The sequence below is a fragment of the Oryx dammah genome, unplaced genomic scaffold, assembly GCF_014754425.2.
Source record: "Oryx dammah isolate SB20612 unplaced genomic scaffold, SCBI_Odam_1.1 HiC_scaffold_26, whole genome shotgun sequence".
NCBI lineage: Eukaryota > Metazoa > Chordata > Mammalia > Artiodactyla > Bovidae > Oryx > Oryx dammah.
This window is the reverse complement of record NW_024070210.1, coordinates 35837487-35849412: the sequence shown is the minus strand read 5'-3', so window position 1 is coordinate 35849412 and position 11926 is coordinate 35837487.

Sequence of the window (11926 nt, the reverse complement as noted above, 5' to 3'; positions counted from 1 at the left end):
AGGAGGAGAAGGGGACGACCAAGGATGAGATGGCTGGATGGCATCACGGACTCGATGGACGTGAGTCTGAGTGAACTCCGGGAGTTGGTGATGGACAGGGAGGCTTGGCGTGCTGCGATTCATGGGGTCGCAAAGAGTCGGACACGACTGAGCGACTGAACTGAACTGATCTGGAATAAATTCATCTTTGCTAAAGAAATAGCTGGCGGTCTATTTCAGGTCATGACATGAAATATATCTTTCCCTTGCCTGGTAGCTATGTCAAACACCTTATCACACAAAGTGCAACAGCCTTCCAAGGACCCACCCTCAGTTCTCGAAAGGACAAATCACCTGAGAAGGTAGAAGTCAGATAGAATGCTGACTGATTCACTCAGAGGCTGGGGCAGTCTGAGGCTCCCTTCACATTTTAGCAGAGCACACAGGTAAACTTTAGGCCTGTGCTGGCTAATACAGGAGCCATGAGTCATATGTGGCTGTTAAAATTGATTAAAATTGAATAAAACTAAAAACTCAGTTCCTCAGCTCCACTAGCCGTATTTCAAGTGATCAATAGCCTGCTGTGGCTTCTGGACCCTATTGGACAACACAGATACAGACTGTTTCCATCATCACATCAAGTCCTATTGGAGTGCATTGCTTCAGACAATGGTGCACAACTGTTAGTTGCTTAGAAAATATTGAGTTGGCCAAAAAGTTTGTTTGGTTTTCCATAAGAAGTTGTGGCAAAACCTGAATAAACTTTTTGACCAACCCAATACACCCATTTTAATGAGGGCAAATGGTTAATTAGATCATCCAACCATAGACAAGGCAGCTTGTGAGGAAAAGGTTGGATTTATTTGACATTTTGGAGGACCATTATCAGCAGTAAGTGCAAACAAATCTCAGTATTTTTTTTAGAAGTTGCATTAATCCTTTTTAGCCCATGAGAATAATTTTGTAGTATGGGGTCAGGTAAGTTCTTGCTTCTACTTACATACATGCTTGGGACTGGATGATTCTGCAGATTAATCTTCTGCTTGCTCACTCACTCTCTCTCTCCTCCTCCTCTCTCTTTCCCTGACTCACCTTTGTTCAAGTCATCTTTCTATGAGTTTGTTTCCACTCCACCCACTGCCTAGGGCCCTCAGCCCAGCTAGCTAGGTGCAGGTCAGCCACCATAGAGCTAGAAAATAAAGCCCACAAACACAAAGCATGCAGTGTAAGAAAGTGAAAGTGAAAGTCGCTCAGTCGTGTCCAACTCTTTGCGACCATATGGACTACAGAGTCCATGGAATTCTCCAGGCCAGAATACTGGGGTGGGTAGCCTTTCCCTTCTCCAGGGGATCTTCCCATCCCAGGGATGGATATGGATCTCAAAAGTTCAGATACAAAGTGAGAGAACTTGCCAGCCCCTTAGACTAAATAAAGAAAGCCAGTGCTGAGGAAGAGGGAAGAGGAGGTGCTGAGCCGTCAGGAGAACGTGAGCTCCAGGAAGCTGCAAGTGTCCATGGGAACCAGCACTACCTTGCCAAACTCTGAAGAGCACTTGGCGGCTGAGCTCAGTTTTCCTTTCCACTGGTGTCTGCAGAGAACTCTGCCATTCGACAGCAGGTTGTCTTCACACATCCACCACTGAGTGGGAGTGATGCCACTCCGCTCAGCACCACCGTTCAGTCCTACCAAGGAGACATTCCTCTCGCCTTAGCCCAGTAGGCTCGCAGACCATGCACCCTCTCTGTAAAAAGGGGTGGATAGACTCCGCCAAGATGTGGCAGTAACATAAAGAGAAAGCCCCAGCACTATAATAACGGCTAAGTTTGTCCTCAACCAACTCGAGGTCTCCCACAGGTGGGGAACAAGCCACCCAGGTGACGTATACCATAAGGAACCCACGATGCTGTGGGAGGACCTGGGCCCTTACGTTGAGTAATGAGCATAGGAAATTGTGAGCCTGTAGTTCCAAGTCTTTCAGAAGAGGTTTGCATATTTGGGGGAAAACGACTTCACCTGGTGATTGTGGGTAGCACCTGGATCCGGACATGTGACTGAGACATAAGCCTCGGAAAGAATAGATCTAGAGCTGGGGAAAACAGGAGGTGGAGCAGAACGTATGGGTTGTCCCTCAAGCCACTCCCACTTCCTTCTTGTTGGCAGAGCTCAGGGTTTGTTCGGGGATTTTTCATGGGGTTCAGGGAGGATCCCTTCCCCCAGCCCGTTTTGGGGAAATGCAGCTGCTGCCCCTCCAGAATGATGTCTGACTCGCAACTGCTATGTATGAGGCAGAGCTGATGACTGTTCTATTCTTTTCTGTTTACCACATGCATTTATAAATCACTGGATTAAGGCTACATACAAATAGACTGCTGGTGGCTCAGCAGTAAAGAATCCACCTGTAATGCAGGGGATGTGGGTTCAATCCCTGGGTTGGCAATATCCCCCTGGAGGAGGAAATGGCAACCCACTCCAGTATTCTTGCCTGGTAAATCCCATGGACAGAGGAGCCTAGTGGGCTACATTCCATGGGGTCGCAGAGTTGGACACAATTGAACGACTAAATGGAGAAGGCAATGGCACCCCACTCCAGTACTCTTGCCTGGAAAATCCCATGGGCAGAGGAGCCAGGTGGGCTGCAGTCCACGGGGTCGCTAAGAGTTGGACACAACTGAGCAACTTCACTTTCACTTTTCACTTTCATGCATTGGAGAAGGAAATGGCAACCCACTCCAGTGTTCTTGCCTGGAGAATCCCAGGGACAGGGGAGCCTGGTGGGCTGCCATCTATGGGGTCGCACAGAGTCACAGCTGAAGTGATTTAGCAGCAGCAGCAGCAGCAGAGTGACTAAACCACCACACACAAATAGACCGCATTAGGCTGTCCAGCAAGATGTGGTTTCTCATCCACCTTGCCCTTTGCCCTAGGAGTGCCTATTATACAACCACTATGAGAAGAATCAATGTGCAAAAATGACTCAATCTCATGTATGCAAAATATGTCTATTGTTATTCTTTATTATCATGTGTGCCTTTTTTAATAAAGCCACATGAAGGTAAAATATTAAAACAGTGAAAAACACATATTTTAAGAGTATAAGTTTTAATACATGCACACAAGCTTGTAACGACCACTCCCAAAGAAGATAGAGGACTCGACCATCACCCCACAAAGTTCCCACATGGCCCATCCCCACCCCTGTCCTACTTTTAGCACTGTAGCTTACCTTCATCCGTCCTTCTTGAATTTTATTAAATGGAGTCATATTATATATATTCTTTGCATCTTGTTTCTTGGACTCAGCATAATATTGGGGGGGTTTCTTTGAGATTCTTCCACAGGAGTTCATTCATTTTTAAAATCAACTTTATTAAAGTTTGCTTTGCATAAAATAAAATATCCCCATTTCAAGTGCAGAGTCAAGAATTTAGGCAAAATTATACACTCAAGTAACCACCCATAATCAGTGTGTTCAACATTTGCAACATTCCCAAAATTTTCCACTGTGCTTCTTCCCAATGCCTAGCCCAAGGCTACTGCTGACCTGTCATTACAGATTAGATTTGTCTTTTCTAGAGTACCTTACCATTAAAATTATATGGTATGTATTCTTATGTCTGGATTCTTTCAGCATGTTTCTGAGATTCATCAACGTTATTGCTGTGCTACTAGCCAATTCCTTTTTGTTGCTCTGTAATACTCTATTACAAGAATATATCACAAGGACATCTAGATTATTTCCAGTCTTGGGTTATTATGGATAAATATGCTATATACATTCTTGCACAAGTCTTTCTTTGCAGACATATATTTTCATTTCTCTTAGGTAAATACTTAGGAGTGAAATTGCTGAGTCATAGAGAAGGTGCTGTGTTCTTTATTGTTTTTAAATCACTTAATTCCAACTCCAATTCTGCTTCCACTACATTAGTGGAAGTTTCTGTACCAGGTGTTATTGGGGATCTTCCTTTCCAGTGTCACACCAGTATCCTGGAAATGTATGCGACCACAGCAGCAAACTGGCACGTATTAGAATCTGTGCCAATGTTAGAAACTGGTCCCTCCGGCACCCTGGGGTCCCCCTTTCTATTACATCACCACCTTCCCAGGGCCCACAGAGCAGGGTGCAGGTCTCACTCTGACATTCTATTGACTACCTTCTCTCTGGTATCTCTCCATTTGTGGCCTTGGTGACTCAGATGGTAAAGAACCTGCCTGTAGTGAGGGAGACCAGGGTTTGATCCCTGAGTCAGGAAGATCCCATAGAGAAGCGAATGGCAACCCACTCCAGTATTCTTGCCTGGAGAATTCCATTGACAGAAGAGCCTGGTGGGCTGCAGTCCATGGGGTCGCAAAGAGTCAGACACAACTAAGTGACTAATCCTTTCACCTCTGTTGCTGACCGTCCTTATATATCTCACATTCAAACTCCTGAGAGACAGGGTCAGCTTGGGGACGTTGCCCTAGTTGGGCAGAGCAGTACCTAGATGCTAGGTACCCACAACTGTGCAAAACCACCGACCTTTGATTGTTTTCCAGTTCAGGAGACTGGCTAGCTATTCTCTCTTCTTTCTCTTCTTGACCCCCAAAATCTTCACACGTCACCCTCTCCATAAGGAACACCTGGCAATTTCTTCAGTGCAATTAGAGCTTTCACAAAGGGCGAGGAAGCTATTAACTCAATGGCTTATTCTTTCTGCCCAGTCTGCAAATATCCCCTAGGCATGGAAGCCTAAACAGCCTAGCCATCTTCACAGTATAGGGGGGAGAAGGAAATACAAGAGAAAAACACAATAATTATTTCAAGAAATTATTTAGCCACCTTTAAGTACCAGGGAGCACTTGATCTTCTGTATGATGGCTTTGCACGTGTGATTTCCTGACGTTGTAATCAGAACACCCTCTGTATTTCGTTCTCCCTTTGGGACACATTGCTCTCAAATTTCCTTTACTAGATGTTCTACCAATTGGATCTGTGAATGGTTTTTCAGGCCCATTGGAACTGCAAAGAACAGGGTCGTGCCCAGGATGTGTGGGTTTAGGGAAGTTTATCACAGTTAGCCCTTGGACTGCAAGGAGATCCAACCAGTCCATTCTGAAGGAGATCAGCCCTGGGATTTCTTTGGAAGGAATGATGCTAAAGCTGAAACTCCAGTACTTTGGACACCTCATGCGAAGAGTTGACTCATTGGAAAAGACTCTGATGCTGGGAGGGATTGGGGGCAGGAGAAGGGGACGACAGAGGATGAGTTTGAATAACTTGCCATTCTTGTTTAGGAAGAGAAGCAGGCTGCAGTGGGGAAAGTGGCTAATTTACTTCTGGTTAGATATGGTTTTGGAGAAGGCAATGGCACCCCACTCCAGTACTCTTGCCTGGAAAATCCCATGGATGGAGGAGCCTGGTAGGCTGCGGTCCGTGGGGTTGCTAAGAGTTGGACACGACTGAGCAACTTCACTTTCACTTTTCACTTTCATGCATTGGAGAAGGAAATGGCAACCCACTCCAGTGTTCTTGCCTTTCCCTTCTCCAGCGGATCTTCCCAACCCAGAGACTGAACCCAGTCTGGATGGCATCACCGACTCAATGGACGTAAGTTTGAGTGAACTCTGGGAGTTGGTGATGGACAGGGAGGCCTGGCGTGCTGCGATTCATGGGGTCGCAGAGTCGGACACGACTGAACTGAACTGATCATAGACTGGCAAGAAGAGGAGCCTGGAACTGCTGCCTGGGCGCTGCTCCACCCAACCAACACTACATCTACAAGTGTACCACACACACACACCCTGTGTCTCTGGGAGTATGACTGTGAGATATACAAGGGCACCAGGCAACAGAAGGCCAGGCCAAAAGTGAAGAGATGCTAAAGAGAAAGCAGTCAACAGAACCCAGGAGTAAGTGGAATCCCAGGGTAAGTTGAAACCATAAATAACACGAAAAAACCATATCTTCTGCTGCTGCTGCTAAGTCACTTCAGTCGTGTCCGACTCTGCGTGACCCCACAGACGCCAGCCCACCAAGCTCTGCCGTCCCTGGGAAAGGCAAGAACACTGGAGTGGGTTGCCATTTCCTTCTCCAATGCATGAAAGTGAAAAGTGAAAATGAAGTTGCTCAGTCGTGTCCAACTCTTAGCAACCCCACGGACCGCAGCCTACCAGGCTCCTCCATCCATGGGATTTTCCAGGCAAGAGTACTGGAGTGGGGTGCCATTGCCTTCTCCAAAACCATATCTAACCAGAAGTAAATTAGCCACTTTCCCCACTGCAGCCTGCTTCTCTTCCTAAACAAGAATGGCAAGTTATTCAAACTCAATAACAGTCAAAAGTTCAGCATGTTCACTGCTTGGGTATATGTTATCCATGTCATCCTAAGCCAACCTCTAAAAGACCCTGAAACATCACAGAACCTGATGTGGGGAGTCTAGTAACTCCACTGGCTCAGGAAAAAAAAAAGGAGGAAAAAATAAAAAGAGCAAATCTGCCGATATAACACAGCAAGTTGTGGTGCATGGAGGTACTTTTCAGCTAGTGTGTAGCACCTTCTCAGGGCTTCTGCACATGGTAATTAGGCTGGCTAATGAGTAGATTGTTGTTGTTGTTTAGTTGCTAAGTTGTGTTTGACTCTTTTGCGTCCTCATGGACCATAGCCCACCAGGCTCCTGTGTGGATGGGATTTTCCAGGCAAGAATATTGGAGTGGGTTGCCATTTCCTCCTCCAGGGGATCTCCCTGACCCAGGGATCAAACCTTGGGTTTCCTGCACTGGCAGGCAGATTCTTTACCACTGAGCCACCAGGGAAGCCCAATGAGTGCATGGGTACCTGCTTTATCTGTTAACCTTTGGATTTTATACTCTTGTGGTTAATCTTTAAACTGTACCCTCTCATGATCTTTATACACTTTTGTTAATAGAAATCTTTTGTAATTTTTTTAAAGTAACAGGTTTACAACTTTAAAAGAATTCATTTTCCTCCAGTTCTGTTGGACCAACTCCATTTGTTTCTCAAAGAGAGCCCCAAGCTGAAAGTGCAAGCGCAAGTCGCTCTGTCGCATGTGACTCTTTACAACCCCGTGGATAGTCCATGGAATTCTCCAGGCCAGAATACTGGAGTGGGTAGCCTTTCCCTTCTCCAGCGGATCTTCCCAACCCAGAGACTGAACCCAGCCCCAGGCTAGTAAAACAACGAGATTCCACCTCTCACCTCCAGGGTTATAAGGACTCTCACCTTTGGAAGTTGGGCTGCAACCTGGTCAGGCCAAGGCAGGTGCTGACCGAGACAGTCACTGTATTGCAATGCACTGGACTGTTTGCAGTGGTGTGGGCAGGACTGAAAGAGACAAACACGGGGATGTGCAGTGCACTGCGGCCAAAAATAGCCAGGAGCCACTACCACTCCCAGGCTGAGAAGGTTGTAATGGGAACTGAATCTGAATTTACAATGAGAGTGGCTGTGAGGCAAGAAGTGCCAGGATGATCCAAGAGTAAGGGGAAGTGTAGTTGGTTTTGAGAACACCAAAGTGGTGAGATTGAGAAAAGACAAACAAAATCAATGGCTAGGCAGTTCAACTGCGGTGACAGTGGAATACACAGAGGTGTTTTATTACCCTCGTGGCAGATGATCAACAAACTTCCGCATTTGATGTGGAAACCAGAAAATTCAGTCTTGCAGGTCAAGCTAGGTGCTTCCAGTTCCTGGGCCATATTCCAGTCCAATGATACTCACTTGTTCAGCCATCCCTGGGTCAGGCGCTTCTGACAGTTAGCAGTTGGGAGAGATCTCACAATTAATCACATGACTAGAGATGAATTAAAACAAATACCCAGAACCTTCAACAAGGAATGTGTCCCACCAATATGGAAAACAAAAAAGAAAACAACCAAAATGATACCACATCAGTAAGAAAAGTGAAAGACCTAACTAAAAGATTTTCCTTGATTGAAGTTTAAAGAGATGTCATTTTCTCTCAAATGAATTTATGTTACCACAGTTGTAATGAAATGAGATTTGGAACATTTTTAAATTTACCTTAAAGAATACATGAAAATATAAAAATAATGTTTGAAAACAAAATAAGATGAAAAGAAATTCACCTTATGAGATTTGAAAACATTTGACAAAGCTGTAATAATTATGATTGAGGCACAAAAATCAACAGACATATCAATATCTTAGAACTCCAGAAAAATACCCAGTTCCACATCATAGTTGAATACTTTTTAAAGGAAGCATCCCAACTTATTGGAAAAAAATACTTTTAGTGATGTTAAAATCATTGTTGATTAATAATAATAACATTAATCATTTAAATTCTCTCTTGATACCATATGATTAGATAAATTCAAGGCTAACCATTTAAAATAATGAGAGAACAAACAGGCTGTCAAATCTCTGGGCGTTGGTATACCTTTTAAACTAAAACTAGTCAGTTATATCTCATACACATAAACAAATAACTGCACCCAATCAACAAAGTCAATTATAAAATAAATAACAATTTCAAAATACAAAAAACACCAAAATAAGGAAATTGAAACACTCCCAGTTTAAAAAAAGAAAGACAAAAGATAAATAATAATGAAAACTCTCTAAAATTAGTAATAAACACCATTTTATTAAATCAAATTAGGTAATACTTTAAATAAAGGAAAACATTCTGTATTGGCAAGGGTCCCTTGTCCATAGCCATTGGGATCCCAGCTAAGGATAATAACGTTCCTGAAAATCACCCAAAGCATGGAAAAGCCTTTTGCACAAAAAATATCCCTAGCAATGGTATTGGAAACGACCAAAATATCCCAACAATAAAAGAATTGTTAACTAAACCATGACATATGCACTCAGAAAAATATTATAAATTTATCTAATTATGTTTATAAATAGTACCTTTTTAAATGGAAAATGTATATATTACATTACTCATAAAATTGGATACATACTATACACAATTATCTTTCTATAATACATGGGAAATGATTGAAAGGAAACTAAGGTATATTAAAATGCTTTTTTCCAGCTTTATTGAAATATTATTGACTTATACATAAGTTTAAGATATACATGAATATTTGATCCAAACATATTACAATATTAACACAATAAGGTTAGTTAACACCTTCGTCACCTCCACATAATTACCATTTTCTCTTAACAGTACATCAATACATTCAAGTACATAACACAGTATTATTAATTACTGCCACCATGCTGCACATTAAATCTTAATCATCTTATAGCTGGCAGTTTATATCCTCGGGTCAAAATCTGCCCATTTCCCACCACCACCCCACCCCCAGCCCCTGGCAACTTCCATTCTACTCTCTCTGAGTTCAGCTGTTTAAGATTCTACACACAAGTGAAATCATACACTCTTTGTTTTTCTCTGTCTGATTTCACTTAGCATAATGCCCTCAAGGTCCCTTACTATTGTTGCAAAAGATCAAATTTTCTTTTTTATGGATGAATAATATTCTGCTGGGTGTGTGTGATATTTTTTTATCCGTTCATCTACCAGTTGGTACTTAGGTGGTCTCCATGCCTCGGCCATTATAAATAATGCTGCAATCAACATGGGGGTGCACATATCTCTTTAGGAAAGTAACTTTTTTACCTTTGGATAACTGAAGTGGAATTGCTAAATCATACGGCAATTCTATTTTTAATTTTTTGAACAATATCCACACTGTTTCCTATAGTAGCTATAACAGTATACATTTTGACCAACAATACGCAAGTGTTCCCTTTTCTCCACATCCTTGCTAATGGTTTTTACCTCTGTCTTTTTGATGATAGCTATTCTAACAGGCACCTTCCCAGGTGGCACAGTGGTAAAGAATCTGCCTGCCAATGCAGGAGACCCTGATTCAATCTCTGGGTCGGCAAGATCCCCTAGAGAAGGAAATAGCAACCCGCATCAGTATTCTTACCTGGAAAATCCCATGGACAGAGGAGTCTGGCAGGCTAGGTTGGACGTGACTGAGCACACACATATTCTAACTGACACAAGGTGATATCTCATTGTGATTTTTATTTACATTTCCCAGATGACTAGTGATATTGAGCATCTTTTCTTGTACCTGTTGGCTATTTGTGTGTCATCTTTGGAGAAAAGTCTTTCAAGTCCTTTGCCCATTTTTTAATAGAATTGTTTGAGGTTTTTTGCTACTGGGTTGTATGAGTTCCTTATTAGTTGTTGTTCAGTTGCTCAGTTGTGCCCAACTTTTTGCAACCCCATGGACTGCAGCACGCCAGGCTTCCCTGTCCTTCATCATCTCCCAGAGCTTGCTCACACTCATGTCCATTGAGTCGGTGATACCATCCAACCATCTCATCCTCTATTGTCCTCTTCTCCTGCCTTCAATCTTCCCCAGCATCAGGGTCTTTTCTAATGAGTCAGCTCTTCACATCATGTGGCCAAAGTATTGGAGCTTCAGCTTCAGCATCAGCCTTTCCAATGAATATTCAGGACTGATTTTTTTAGGATTGACTGGTTTGATCTCCTTACAGTTCAAGGGACTCTCAAGAGTCTTCTCCAACACCACAGTTCAAAAGCATCAATTCTTTGCTGTTCAGCCTTCCTTTTGTATACTAGCTATTAATCCCTTGTCAGACAGTTGGTCCGCAAATATTTTTTCCCATTCTGTAGGCTGCCATTCCATTTTGCTAATTGTTTCTTTTGCTGTGCAGAAGCTTTTAGCCTGATATTGTCCCTCTTGTTTATTTTTTATTTTGTTGCTTGCACTTTTTGGTGTCATATCCAAACCTGTTGCCAAGACCAAAGTCAAGGAGCTTTTTCTCTGTGTTTTCTTCTAGGAGTTTTATAGTTTCAGGTCTTACATTTAAGTCTTTAACTCATATCAAGTTAATTTTCGTAAGTGGTGTTAGATAGGGGTCCAATGTTATTCCTTTACATGTGAATATTTGGCTTTCCAACATTATTTATTGAAGAGACTATCTTTTCCTTGTTAATTAATATTTTTGTCAAATATTACAGTTCAACAGGAAACAGACTCAACAGCACATTGAAGGTAGAAGGTGGAGGAGCAATGAGTTTAAAATTCTGAGGGAAAGTGATTTCTACCCTACAATTTAATACCCAGAAAAGAGATGACACTCTAAATTCAAATGACTTGAGGAAGATTTGAATAAGGACTATTAATTACTAAAGAGTGGGAAGCGATGCTGCAGTCCTAAAAGCTTTGCTGTTCCCACCACCAGGCCCGAGGATAGAGAGGAGGCGGCGGTTATCAGGATTCATAAAAAGGCACATCATGTGGCAAGAACTACCGTGGAGTGCAGGAATGATTTTCTTTCTCTCTTAACTTCTTATTTTTTGGCCACACCGCATGTGGAATCTTAGTTCCCTGATCAGGGACAAACCCGTGCACCCTGCCTTGGAAGCATGGAGTCATAACCATTGGACAGCCAGGGAAATCCTAGAAATGATTTTCAGTGGAGGTCCATACCCTGGAGAAGAAACCCTAATGGAGTGACTGAGAGAATAAATACCCTCCCTTCACTCTCTATCCTCCTTAAAGACTGGCTGAACTCAAGAATAAAGCAGAAGGCAAGAGAACCAGTTTATATAGTTCCTAAAGATCAGCCTCCTGAGGGCAGAGACCAGGGTGGGAAAAGGAAGAAAGCGGTTCTGGAGAAACAAACGAAAAACATCTGGCACAGCAGCCAAACCACAAATCAACTGTGAGTATGGAGGAAAAACACTTTCAGAAACAGGAAAGCTGTCCTCCCACGTGCCAGGAGCCTCAGCGTAATGAGTTAATAAGATAAGGATTATGTGGGTTCTAACCAAGGGGCTTCATAAGGAACAAGAGCAGGAAGCTTCAGGACAGCAGCTGGCCTCTGCCTCTAGAGCATCCAGTGCGTGTGCAGATTTAGAGAGAGAATGGGAGGTGGGGAAGTAGGGCCCTGAGGAGGAAAGGGGAACTGACAGATTTC